Source organism: Stegastes partitus, unplaced genomic scaffold (assembly GCF_000690725.1).
Source record: "Stegastes partitus isolate 25-593 unplaced genomic scaffold, Stegastes_partitus-1.0.2 Scaffold2573, whole genome shotgun sequence".
NCBI lineage: Eukaryota > Metazoa > Chordata > Actinopteri > Pomacentridae > Stegastes > Stegastes partitus.
The window spans coordinates 30,681-45,266 of record NW_007580304.1 but is presented as its reverse complement, the minus strand read 5'-3'; positions in this window follow the sequence as shown (position 1 = coordinate 45,266).

The window sequence follows — 14,586 nt, the reverse complement described above, 5'->3', positions numbered from 1 at the left end:
CAACGTGACTCACAGCCTCTATCCATCCATCCATCCATCCATCCATCCATTATCTATACACCACTTAATCCTCACTAGGGTGGGCTGGAGTCTATCCCAGCTGACTCGGGTTGAAGGCAGGGGACACCCTGGACAGGTCACCAGTCTATCACAGGGCTACACCTACGAGACAGACAACCAAGCACACTCACATTCACACCTACGGACAATTTAGCCTCAACACAGGGAGAACATGCAAACTCCACGCAGAAAGATGCCAGTCATCCTCATCGGGACATGAACCGGGGATCTTCTAGCAATGGTGCTAACTGCTGTGCAGTCCTCACAGCCTCTAATGGTCAAAATAATCCAGTGACAGTTTTATGTGCATCTATGGGAACATTGTAAATAAAGTAAATAATTTAATGGTACCACTGTGCTCTAATATAAACTACACTGGGTCTAATGAACAGGGCTCAGAGTGTGGACAATGACACCAAAATAAATGAACAATCAGATTACTTCTCAGAGCCAAAACTCAGTCACACCTAAACAAACAAACAAACAAACAACATCTGCATATTTTTAGTCCCTGTGTTCCAGTTACACATTCTGACAATATCATTATCTCTCAAATCATGTCCATAAACTATTTTAAACATCTTGTAAAAATGCTTGTTTTCACTGCAGAACTTGCCTGAGAATCATCACATTTTTATGTTCAAACAAGACAAAGATGATCTGTACAACAATGGGTGCTTTGCAAACACCACCTGCTAACAGCTAATTCAGCATCTTCTAATGGTGCTGACTAATACAGGCCTAAATAACAGGACGAACTCATCACTCAGAGCGTTGGGAGAACTGAAGACCATAAAACGGAAAAATGTTCCTACCGCGTAGAAATAAAACCGCTGTGCCGAGGCATCTGGTTTGCACTGGGAGGTGTGATTGGCTGCAGGAGCTGCTCCTTCAGCCTGATTCCTGCCTCCAGACGGCTGCAGGAACAGCTAACCAGATGTAGGACAGGGCTCACGTGAGCTGCTGACCTAATTCCCTACTGCAGACTGGCAAACGGCATGAATAGAAACTAGCTTTTAGAGTAAAGCTATTTTCATACTAGCTGTTTCATAACTTAAAGCTTCCAGTAGTAACGATGTGGGATGTTCTCCCCTCAGTCGGTCAGAAGTTACAGATTGTAGACTCACGTGGCAGCACACAGATACACCAAACATGTGGAAGTTAAGAGGACAAACAGTGATTTGTCGTTTGTGTAATGGAGCAAGGAATCCTCTGGTAAACACCTTATAAACATTCAGGCAAGAATTTGTGTGTCTTTGTGCCATCTTATGTCTTTATGGTAGGTTTTTGTGTCTTTCTTGACATTATGTGTCAATGTGATCATTTTCTGTCTTTCTCTCTTCTCATTTTGACTCTTTTTGGTCATTTTGCCTTTATTTGGTTGTATGCATTAATCTGTATTACACTTTGTGTGTCTTTGTGGTTATTTTGTGTCTCTTTGTGGACATTTTGGGTCTTCTTGTCTTTTTGTCGTTGTGGCCAGCGTCTGTCTCTTTGTGTTGTATTAATACTTTCACTGGAGTTGATTTGACGATAACTTTGATAATTTATTCATAAGTTAAGTTTTTTTTTTTTTTTTAATGTAGTAAAAATGTCAGATTTTTTATGATGTCAAACTCAAAATATTGCATTTTCAACTGGTGGTCAGACAAAACAAAGCAAACTGAATATGCTGTTAGAGAGACTGAACAGTTGCTGATGGTTTATTACCAGTGATTTTTCTTAGTGACAAACATGAACACATTATGCTTTCTTCTTGTAATGCCGTGTTGAACCCGTGTTATCGGTTGTTTCCTCCAACATTCAGAGGTTTATTTCATGTCTCTTTGTAGTTGTTTTGTGGTCATGTTTGTGACTGTGTGGTCATTTTGTATCTCTTTGTGCTTTCTATTCTGTGCCAGTGTGGTTGTGTGTCTCTGCGGTCAGTTTGTGTCAGTGTGGTTGTTCTGTCTCAAACATTTTGTGGTGGTTCTAGCTGCTAGTTTTGTTTCTCTTTGTGGTCATTACACACGTATTTGGATTTAAAGAACACTGTCACATCTTATTCGCCAGGAAGGATTATTTCTTTATGACATCGGCACTGCAGCTGATATGAGCACCTGCTGCATCAACAACATGGATTTAGGGTTAGTGTAGTTGTATGTTAAATCCTTTCAGTTGCATTTTCTTGTTGCAAGTTTTTGATGAAGACAGAAACAGAAATGTACACACGTAGGTTCTTGGCAGAAAATAACCTTTAATTCCATTTTATTTGTATATTGCAGTTTGCAACATATGTCATCACATAGTGCTTAAGACCTTCTCATGTATTAGGCAATTTGATCACCAACCAAGTGTGGCCAAACAATGTCAAGTTTCACTTTTGTGCCTCAGCACCGTACTATTATCTGGCATCTTATGCAATGAACAGTTATCTGATTTATTAGAATAAACAACTGTCACACCTATTGGTAATTAAAGTAATTGTTGGTTTTCTGTCTTAGAGTTTTTCTGTGATTAAAAAAATACCTCCTCTACTTTGTAGTAAAGGCACATATGCAATATTTGTTAAATATTTTCCATCAGTTTAAACCAAACATGTTTTATTCATTGATAAATTAATCATTCTTGAATGAACATTTTCGCATTTCTATTTTATTTTTTAAAGTAAGTTTAATTATATAGAAATCTTTATCTGTCCACTATAATGTAGCTATTTGAATTTACTTGCGTATTGTTGGCTGCTGACTTTCCACTTTGGTTCGTTTCTTGACACCGTCAGTAAACTGTGAGGCTGCCTTGCTGTTGCTGTTTCTTCATTGAGCTTCACTGCTGCTAATGAACTTGTGACGCACATAAATTGTTGGCATTCGTGGCTCGTGATGTTGTGTTAGCAGCTGCTCAGATTGCTCTTATGCTGATGAATCTGTGTATTATTTGCGTTTGTAGCATTTAAAATCTTAAGTTCATGTGTCAGTTCAGTGGATTTTGTGTAGTTTTTTAAAATATGTTGGTGAAAATTAATTTGGTTTTGAGCATTTTCTCTGATGATGGACTTTTTGTATTAATTAACTTTACTCTGTCATTATGATTTAATCTTTTGTTTGTTTTATTTGCTTCTCTGTAGTTATTGGAGAGGTGCGGCACACACAGTATGTGAACATGTGTTTTTGTACATGGATCAGAACGGTGCATCAGGCTCTGTTGTTTTTTCAGCTCTAATGCGCTTCATCTTAATACTTTCTGAGCAGACAGCAGCTGTTTTATTTGAGGGATTATCTCTCAGCAGACTTGGATGCTCAGATTCATTAAGAGTTCTCTCAAACTGCAGATGAATGTGACTGTGTAACCATTTCATCACTGCCATGGCTGAAATATTTTTTACCGTTTACTGTAGCACAATTATTTGACAGATTAGAGTTTCCTTCCAAATGTAAAACTACTTAAAAGCAAATTTCAATAAAAGCACTCTAAGAAAATACAAATGATTTCACCTGTCCATCCAACATGTGAAGATGAGATTGTTTAAAATTTTTTTCATTTTATTTACATTATTGATCCCACAAAATGAAATTCAGATGAAAAATGAGCAAACTCCAATCTGTCTGTCACAATGAACAACCCGTTACATCCTTTGGTAATGGAGCCTCTTTGACCTCCGTCCTTTTGGTTTCTGTGCAGGTCTCCGGGGGCACGCTAGTCTGTAGCCGACTTATCGAAAGCCAGAAAGTATTTTAATGCCAAGTACATTTTCACATACAAGTAAATTACCTTTTGTGACAGCCAGTGTTAAAAACAGTGTCAGAAGTAACGATTTATTAGCCAGCTTTTTTCTGGCCTTTTTAAAAAACTAGTTAATTATAAATGATGATTATTATTCATAATGATGGAAATGAATTATTACTATGGATATTTTTTCTAATTTTTCAACCTGCTCCAAAGAGATTCTCTCTCTAAACTTCTCAATAATTCATTCAAATAGCCATTTCAAGTCAAACATAAAAGTCCAAAAACTGACAATAGATTTTCTGTATCAGAAGTTCTGCTTCTATTCTTTTTTCTCACATTAATCATCTCACAATCCCTCAGATGTATCTGGTGACTGTTTGCAGGAGCCCAACCACCATCTTGCTTTACAAAAATTGATTTAAACCGCCTCCAACCTAACTGTGTCATATTTAATCAGCGCTGGAGGATGTTTATTGCACAACAAGTACTTTTATTGTGATCCTGAAAATACATTTTGCTGGTAAAACGTTGTTGTTTTTACTTTGAATGCAGGACTGCGGAGTATTTTACTTTGTTGGGTTGGTAGTTTTAGACTTGCACAACATCTTTCACTGCTGCATGAGTACACATGCACACATGAATGTGTGAGGAAGCAGAAAAATCCTGTTCTGGTTCTCCATTATCAGACCAACCAACCGTCTCAGTGCACATTTTGCAGAGCAATCTTTAGTGTTGAGTCGCAGCACGTTCAGGACGAGCTGTTGTTGTTGATGAATCAAAGCCGCGCAGCTCTTCTTTGTCTAATATGAAAATATATCGTGTTGATAAGGGCTTTGTGTCTCTGTTCACTCAGTGTTACCTTGACTCATAAGAACACAACACTCTCACATACCAAGACACACACACACACACACACACAACATAATGATGAGAGGTCACATGGAGAGTGTTTTGGCTTCTGCTATACAGGCTGCTTCTATCCGCTTGATAAACAGAAACTGGTTTGAACTGGATGAAGAAGCTCAGCAGAGTACGTGCCAACAGACAGACTGACAGATAGGCATCGTGCTTTTAGAAGAACTTGGTCATGCTGCCATGAAAGACGATGCTTTTTACTCTCCAGCTGACTGGGAAGGTTGCGTTTTTGTGTTGGATTTTTTACATTACTACTGTGAGAGACATGTGATCCACTAGAAGGTGTCGGAATAAAAGGCATCCAGAGAAAGACACAGCGCATATGTAGGTCATGTTTCCCTCAGTCATGTGTGCTCGCCTGGGAATACCAAAAGGATCGCTGCACAATGTTTTCACGCTTGTTTCAAAAACACAGTCAGATGCCGATATGAATGCTGAAACTGCGTTTTTGAGGTGTGAGCGTTCCCCTTGTTTATTCTGGTCTTCAGGAAATCATAACGCACTTAAATGTACCAGATAAGTATGGTGGCCTTGAGCTCAATGCTCTGCAACAAAACAAGCAAACCAGGAAAATATCAAATATCAAGGGTTTTTTTTGCCCCTGATCTGACCCAAGTCATTTAATATTTAGTATCTGCTGATACTGAATCCCAATCTGATGCAATTTTCCAGGATAATACACACTTCAGGTAAATTAAAGGTGTTTAACTCAATCCAGTTTGTAAGCATGACACCTGAACAGCTCTGCTATGCATTAAGAAAACCAACTGCATTTCTGCATCCAAGCTGTTCCACAATGTTACATAGATGGTCATTGAACTTGTTTTAAGGCTCTGGCAGGGCACTGTCTGAACTGTAATGTGGAGAGGCTGTTCCACATTGTTCCACAAGTCCCAAAAGACAGTTCTGTGTTCACAAGCCGGGAGCATTGTAGAGGATTTAACGAACAAAGCGCCACCATGACAAACACTTCATGGTCTCCTGCCAGATCTCATGAGTTTGAGACAAGCCATAAAGTACGATAGTGTCCTTCACCCTATTCAGGACTTTTGGNTGGCAACATAAAAGCCCTGAATAGGGTTAAAGCCCAGTGACAAATGTAAGAGAGTGTGCTGTCATTTAAACCATTATTGATTGATATTGCTGCTGACTATTGATTCAGAAAATTGTTGAACATTTGTATCCCTAATGTCCCACAACACCTTGTGCTCTCCATTTACTACACCTGCATCACAGTGAATGTAAAAATAAGACTGAGCTTAGGTTTGTGCTGATAACAATCAGTAAAGAAATGTCTTGATCTGCCTTGGTCTCAATATTTGAGATTGAACTGGAACAGTTGGTTTTCACCCACGTGACAATACATGAACAGCATTTAGAAGATAATACTGAAAACCAAAACAAACACTTAAAATGCAACCAAGTACCAGCATGAATTCACCAGAAAACCGATCTTGTTACGTAAGATAACTTGTTACATTCGATGTTAACTGCAGCTCATTGAGGAAACACAAAGAAAAAATTCTGTTCTAAAAGTTTGTAACTTTGAGGTCCTTAAAGTTATTCTTATAGGTACCTGACTGTTGTTTTTTGACTTGATAATTAAGAAACTATAATTTAAAAAAAAATAAAAAATTGCATATTTGATCAAGTTGCATACGTGCATCAAACAAACAAATCCAAGCACACACACCACAAACACATACGTTCTTGCAAGGTGCCTAACAGGAATCTGGGCTGGTGGCCAGTTCACAGGCTGTCCTTGACCACTTCTAAACACAGCTCAGGTTTGGGGGCTGCGCTCGCTGTGTGTGAATCGGCTGTTTCCGAACCTGCGACAAAAGCTTTACTTTAATCCATTTAAAACCGTGCATGGATACAGTGTAGACATACACATGCACAAATAGATATTTTTGTGTTTAGTTGGCATGCACAGTAGCTCCGTTTAATTCCATCTGACTACATCCTGCTGCAAGTGTGAAAACTGCTCAAACCTTTGCCCTTTATTTTGGCATCCTGTTCATGTGCAGACAGACAGCCAACAATCTATGTATATTACCCAGACTGCCATAAATACATAGAGTCAAACAGAGTTCACTTTGAAACTGTGATGCAGAATTTATGAGAGATTTGGGCCTTATGACAAACATTATATTCATTGTAGAAATGTGCCCATTCTATGGTGAAGGTTTGGTTTGGTTTAGATGCTCAGATGACTTGTTGGTTTGGGTTCAAAGTTCCCATATAAAGAAAATCCATGTTTACTGTGTTTTGTGTAGTTTTGAACTTGGAGGTGTAAACTAAAAGCTGTTTTACCAATCCTCAAACCCCCAGCCAAAAAGAAAGTCTTCCAGCTTTGCAAGTCAGTTAAAATTTGATCAGCGTGCTACGTACCACCACAAGCTAGTAGTCGTCCAGCTCAAGTTTTGTATAACTCTGTCTCCTCACTGTCTGCTGCTTCCAGGTGATCCATTCAGAATGAGCAGCTACCTCTCAGTTCACCAGGCTTCTTTACTTTGCAGAGCTGCTTCTGCTAGCTCTAAAATGTTTAAACTATGAGCAAAGCTCACTGAATGTTCTGCTGTTGACTGTAAGAGTGAACACAAGAGTCTTCATGCACTCCCAGCATCTACAGAACTAAACACCCAGTGGATTACTTATATTATTGATTGCCAATCTTTATGTTAGCACGCCGTTTGGCAAATTACCATTAGCTTTAATGGAAAGGTCAGAGCTCTGTGGAAATTTTAAGGCTGAGAGACATCCAGAGATGGTGGAAACTTTGATTTGAAAAAAAGGAAATAGCAACTGGTTGGTTCACTGTGTTTTCATGTTGCCTGTTGTGCTTCAATTCAACATAAACTCAGCTGGTGTTTACACCTGTCTGCTTCTCTCCTGCTATCTGTGCTCACATGTACTGCATTTTAATGCAGTCCAATTCCCAAAAAGTTTTTCTTATTTACAAATGTATGTGTTTCTGTTTTCAGAAAACAGAATGAATTTGACACAATGACTGAAACACAGTTCATTAACACTACATGTTAACCAGCAGTCACTTCAGAGTCATTTCCAAACTGCTGCTGAGTCTGACTAAGTCACCAAACACATGAGTTAAAAACAACAATTGTGCTATTAATTCAGAGATATTTTCATGTAAAGGTCCTGGTTTCACATACTCATTCACACCTATCTACCGCAGTGTTTAAATATTTTGTTCTGTCCTGTCAGTCACATATGCAAAGAGAATCTTTTTGCTGAAGTGGAGGCAGACAGCAGAAGCTCAGCTGCATTAAAACCTACAGACACTGAAACAGCCCAGTTAGAACAGAACTAAAACCAGGAGTTACGAGGTGTGTCAGAAAAGTTTCAAGACTGGTGTCACGTCTTCAAAACGGGTCCCCTTGATGACCCCTTGAGCTTGGGGAAGAGGAAAAAGTCCCACGGAGCCAGGTGGGGTGAGTAGGGAGGTTGCTCCAGCACAGCAATGTTCTTCTCAGCCAGGAACTGTCGGATGCTCAGGGCGTTGTGAGCAGGCTCGTTGTCATGGTGAAGCAGCCACGACTTGTCCTGCCACAACTCTCGCCTCTTTTTGCACACTGAACGAAACAAACACCGCAGGATCTCTTTGTAGACGTGCTGGTTGATTGTCTGAAGGGGAAAACTCGTAGTTTATAGTTTGGGTTTGAAATATAGCTTTAGTGACACCAGTCCTGGGACTTTTCTGACACACTTCGTACACAGTCATATTGAGACAAGTTGAAAAATAAATAAATAAATAAATAAATAAATATTGAGATGAGTAATTGACAGACATACTGTAGGAACTGTGAGACTTTCATTAATTTACTGCAAAGGGGCACAGTACAGGACCGTGAAGCTGAGGAGACCTGAGTTGTTGTGGTTACAATGGGAAACAGGTTGTAAATGACATTTTGTTGGTCCGTCCATTAACCCAGAGCTCTTCGTTTTGTGGTCATTGTGGCTCTTTGCTGTATTTATTATTCCAGCAATAGAGGGCACTATGACTTTTACCATTGACATATTTTACCATTGAGTTTTTTGAGCAGCTACTAAAATAGCTGATGTTGTTGTCAAGAATACAATTTGTTTCCTCTTAAATCAGCTGACAATATTACAAACAGTCTATAGCCTCACTAGCATCTCTGAGAGGCTGCATGCAGACACAGCAGTGCCTTGAGCTAAATGCTAATATTTAATTACTGTTAGATGCAATATTATGAGTAAACTCTCAACAAGAGGGAAACACATTTGCTTTAACAGCAGGATTATGCGATTATTACACAAAGTGGAGGCAAAGCATGGCTAGGAACACAGCTGTCACTGTGGAACATCAACTTTCTGAAATTTAAAAAAAAGCACAATGTCTCCAAGAAAGTCATCCTGAGCTGTAACAGGGACAACAGAGCAGCGTTTCAGCATCAGGTAGCAACAAGCTGAAGCAGTGAGAATATAAAATAATAGAGTTACACAGAGCAGAGTTGAATGCTGTTTTTGTAGGTGTTCCATAGTTTGCTTGCATTTTCGCTGTTCAGGTTTGTATGAGTTGGATACCTGGATCAATAATGTAAAAATGTGGTATTGTGAAACTGTTTGCTTAATGTGGACGTGAACCTCCTGTTCCAGGAGACTTATCAGGAAGACGTGGTTTAAATCATGCAGCATATTGTTTACCTACAATATGTTGTTTACACTTTTCAGTAATGGCACTTAAATGTGTGTACATGTGTAAACTAGTATGTGGAACACTGTCATGTCTGTGTACTCTCTGTATAAAACACTGGTGAAATGCAGCGATATGAGCCAATAAAAAAATTACTTATGGGAACAACAAAGTGTGTTGTGCGTCAGAGATTTTTAGTTGCACAGGTGAGAACAGGAATACTTCCTGGGGCAGATTTCAAAATATTCAGGGAGAAAACTGATGAGTAAAAAAAAAACTTCTGATGATTCAATATACTTTTAATTAGTGTTGCTGCAAATGATGGTGTCATGTGAGTCTGTCTGGACTGGCTGTGCTGTTAAAGCAATCCATTCAATTCATCCCTTCAAGAAAACAGTGTCATGTAACAAAAATAAATTAGATTTAAATGTCAGGTATTTTGCAGATTCAGTGATGACAAATACAATATAAATATGAACATGTTGGTCAGTTGATTCTCTGATCTGACAGAAAATAAACTCTTGTCACACACAAAAGTAGCCATTTATAGCTATTTTATAGAATCTTTAGTGTAGAAATTTAATTAGAATTAATTTAGTGAAGCCCAGGCTGTGATGTGTATTTTTATCCCAGTTTTCTGACTTTTTAACCAACGATAGCTGAATGTCCAGAGAAATGTTTGTGTTAAAGCAGCCAAATAGAAAAGTAGACACAACAAATTTAAAAAATGAATTAATAACTCAGTGAACTTTTATATGTGCAAAGTTGAGCAAACAGAACAGAAATAGAAATCTAAAAAAAACACAGAGCTCTAAATCAAATAATAAAAGGTAATGAGCAGGTTGATTGATATAACAGAGCTGCAGAGCTTTAATATGATCAATCTTCTTGCCTTTGAGCAATGAGATGACTGCCGATGAGCATTTTGGTGCAGGACTTAATGGTGTGTGGCGCCCCCAGCTGGACAAGTCTGCAGCCAAAGTCATCCAATGGTGGAGTAGAATTAGCACTGCTGTTTATTGAGGGGGGATTAATCTTTAGTCCTATTTAACGCATATATAAAGTAGTGTGCCAGAAAACCTAAATCAAACTGATATTCAGTGTAAGCTCTCTTTACCAGTCCTGCTGGTAGTTCTGCACCTGCAGTGTTTCACTCTGTAGGTAAAAGTATGAAAATATTACCAGGAAAATGCACTTTACATATCAAAGGTAAACGTACTCAATGCAGAGAATCAGTCTGATTATTCAAGCATCGTTTTGTCACATCTGAGAGGTTGGGATTAGGACGTGTCTGGATGTTTACATTAGTCTTGTGATTCATTATATTCGTCAGATAATTTGGTGTAGATAATAGTATAGAATATTATTGGTTGTTGGACATAATAGTTAAAATGAGTCAGGAAAATGTATGTAAAAAATAATAATGTAGGGCCTGAACCTTGATTTAGTTAGGTTGATTCTATTTAAACTTGTAAAGTACATTTCTAACCTTGATCAGGTTTCTGTTTTAAAGCACTTTCACTCAACATCTGTTGCCTTAACTGTCCTGTGTAAATGAATGGCTTGACCTGAAAAACATTATTCAAACATTTAAAGCTTTTCTTGTAACGGCTCTTTAAATGTCTTTATAATTTCCTTCCAATTTATTATCACTTTAAAAAAAAAAAAAAAAAAAGGTTAGTATACGTGAGTGTTTTGGAGGAGAAAAGTAATGAGATAATCACAACTGTGTCAAGTTACAACCGGTTGAAAAAGAGGAATGAAACTGGTGTGATTTAAAGCTCAATCATGCATAAACTCCCCGGTCAGTTCATGTTTGTAAAGCCTGAATGAGACTGGATGTTTGGGGCTGATATCAGTTTTAGGTAATAAAAATAAATTATAATGTGGCTCAGTAGTCAGCACCGTCCCCTCATACCTAGAAGGTCCCCAGTTTGCGTTAGGACCCTGGATCTTTGTGTGTGATTCTAAATTGTCCATAGGTGTGAATGTGAGTGTGTTTGGTTGTCTGTCTCTCTGTGTAGCCCTGCAATAGACTGGTGACCTGTCCAGGGTGTCCCCTGCCTTCACACTGAGTCGGTTAGAACAGACTCCAGCCCCCCGCAACCCCAGTGAGGATTAAGCGGTATATAGATAATGGAGATATATATATATGCATATACATATTCAAGTCATGCTAGAATAATATTAAAAAGGGAAAATGATGGGGTCATTGTTTATCTCTGTTTATACATTGCTCAAAAAAATAAGAGCATCACAAATCTGATCTCCACGAACATAATATTTAATAAATAAGTGAAAATGTAAATCACGAGCTGTTCCAACTTGCATGAATTTTATCAAAGCAACTCATAGTGTGGCTCAGTATTGTGTTTGGCTGCCATGTGCCTGTCTGCACTCTGACAACACCTGGGCACGCTTCTGATTCGACGGTGCTTGGTATCCCCAGGGATCTCTTCCCAGACCTGTATCAGGGCATCAGTAAGTTCCTGGAGCGTCTGTGGCTCCACTGATGGTATCAGATGCATCGATACAAAATGTCCCAGAGATGCAAATTCAGGTTTGGAGAACTTGAGGGCCAGTCAATGGCATCAATGCATCATCCAGAAACTGGCTACACATTGTGGCCACATGAGGCAGGGCATTGACCTGCACCATGCGGAACAAGGGCCCACTGCCCTAGCATAGGATCTGACAGTGGGTCTGAGGATTTCATCAACGGCAGTCAGGGTACCATAAACTCGCACATGGAGGTTTGTGCAAGCCTCCAAGGATATGCCTCTCCAGACCATCCCTGACCCACCACCACACCGGTTATGATGTGTGATGTTACAGGCAGCATAATGTTTATTAGGGTGGCTCCACGCTCTGTCATTTCTGTCACATGTGCTCAGTGTGAACCTGCTCACTTCTGTAGAGAGAACTGGACACCACTGGCAAACCTGCCTATTTTGGTGTTTTCTGTAAACATTCCAATCTAGTGGCACAGTGGTGGGCTGTGAGCACAGACCTCACCACAGGATGTCAGGCCCTCATGCCAGTCTCTGTTTCTGTTGGTGTGGTCAGAAACATGCACATGAGTAGCCCCCTGGAGGTCTGTTGGTATGGCTCTGGCAGTGGTCCTCCTGCTCCTTTTCACACAAATAAGTGGATATCGGTCCTGCTGTTGGGTTGTCGCCCTTCTCTGTCCCTGTCCAGCTTTCCTCTTGTAAAGGCCTGTCTCCTGGAATATGTTGGTATTAAGACTGTACTGGGAGACACAGCAAGTCCTCTTGTAACATCCCATATGGATGTGCCATCCTGGCAGGGAGCTGGACTACCTGTGCAACCTAGACAGGCTACAGGTGTTGCCTCATGATACCAGCAGTCACAAGGGCACCAGGAAAATGCAAACTTAGACAAAAGTTAGGCAGGAAGAATAAGGAGAGAGAAATAGTCTCTGGTCACCACCTGCAAAACCATTCCCTTTTGGCTGCTGTCTTGCTGTTGCCTCTCCTGTCCACCTGTTTCCGCTTTTATTTTCACCAAAGCAGGTGAAACAGATTCACAATCATTTACGCTTCCTAACAAGATAGACTGATATTCCAGAAGTTTAGTTGAATTGCTGTAAACTGGGATGATGATAATTATTTAGAGCAGGGTATTTCACAAACTGTGATGACATCATTTCTAAACTACATCAGCATCTTTTTTCTGCATTATGGTTTTTATGTAAAAGGCTTCATATCAGTACACGTTGGTATACATACATCTGTGCTGATACATTTGTCCTAGCTCAGTACTGGCTGATAATACCGGTTGGTCTTAAGTTTAATGTGTTCTCCCTGACAGATTCAGCTGGCTGGAACGTTCAGCTGCAGCTGTACTTGCAGAAACATATACCTATTTTGGAAATTTCTTTTGACTCAAAAGAAAATTATGACTAGAAGATTAGCCTGGTATCAAAATGTAGGTAAAAATTAGACCTTTCATTTGCTATAACTTGTTTTGACAAACCACCTATCCCACATGGTGATATGACCCTTTAAAGTTCACAAAAAATGCACTTTTTAGAGTAAACAGATAACATATTCCAGGTAATAATGCTTGTTTCTGTCACTCTATGACATAGGCATTAAACTGGTTCAGTGTTGCTTTTAATACTAGAACATATCCCATGATATGGCTGCTTAAAGTTTGTTATAGAAAAGACAGTGCTGAACAAAAACTGATTTTGGCTTTAGATTGTGACATCTGGAGTGGGTGTTAAAAAATAAACATGAATTAAAATGCATGAAATTTGGAGTGGGCTGCAAGGTGGCTCGGTGGTTAGCATTGTTGCCTCTCAGCCAGAAGGTGGCCAGTTCACATCCCGATGAGGACACCCGAGATCTTTCTGTGTGGCGTTTGCATGTTCTCCCCGTGCAGCGTGGGTTCTCTCCGGGTTCTCCGGCTTCCTCCCACAGTCCAAAAACATGTTGAGGTTAATTGGTGATTCTAAATTGTCCGCAGGTGTGAATGTGAGTGTGCTTGGTTGTCTGTCTCTCTGTGTAGCCCTGTGATAGACTGGCGACCTGTCCAGCATGTCCCCTGCCTTCACCCTAAGTCAGCTGGGATGGACTCCGCCCCCCAGCGACCCTAGTGAGGAGGTATATAGATAATGGATGAAAATTTGGAGCCACTTCCTTGTACTTCAAGGGCCTGTAACTCTAAAAATATGTATAATATGAGGGTAAAACCTTACAGGGCTTCATTAAACATACTAAAGTTACTGAACATGAAAAAAACGAGTCTAGTGTGAACTTATTTCAGATTTGCTTGATATTATATGGAGTGACCCATATCTCTGTACATGGCACACTGCCAAAACCTGAGTTCAAATCAAATCTAGCATGAAATTGAAGAGACAATGACAACAAACCACACAGAGACGTTTGTAACAGAGCCTGTACGTATATTTTTTTTTCTGCAAAATACAAATACTACCACATTTCTGAGTGAGGAATTGCTGTACATAATTTGCGACAACAGAGGTGCACTTTATTTTTCATTGTCTCCAAGTGGCGACAAAGGCCAGCTTATGCCGCTAACAATCTCTTAGAATACCTAACTGGTGTTATTAGAAGCATTAGTGCATGTAAAGAGGGGAGAGTACAGCCCCGAGTGTACAGTTATAGTACAGAGGACATTCACAGATGTCGCCAAATAACAATAAAATTAAATAAAACTTTTTATCAGGGCTT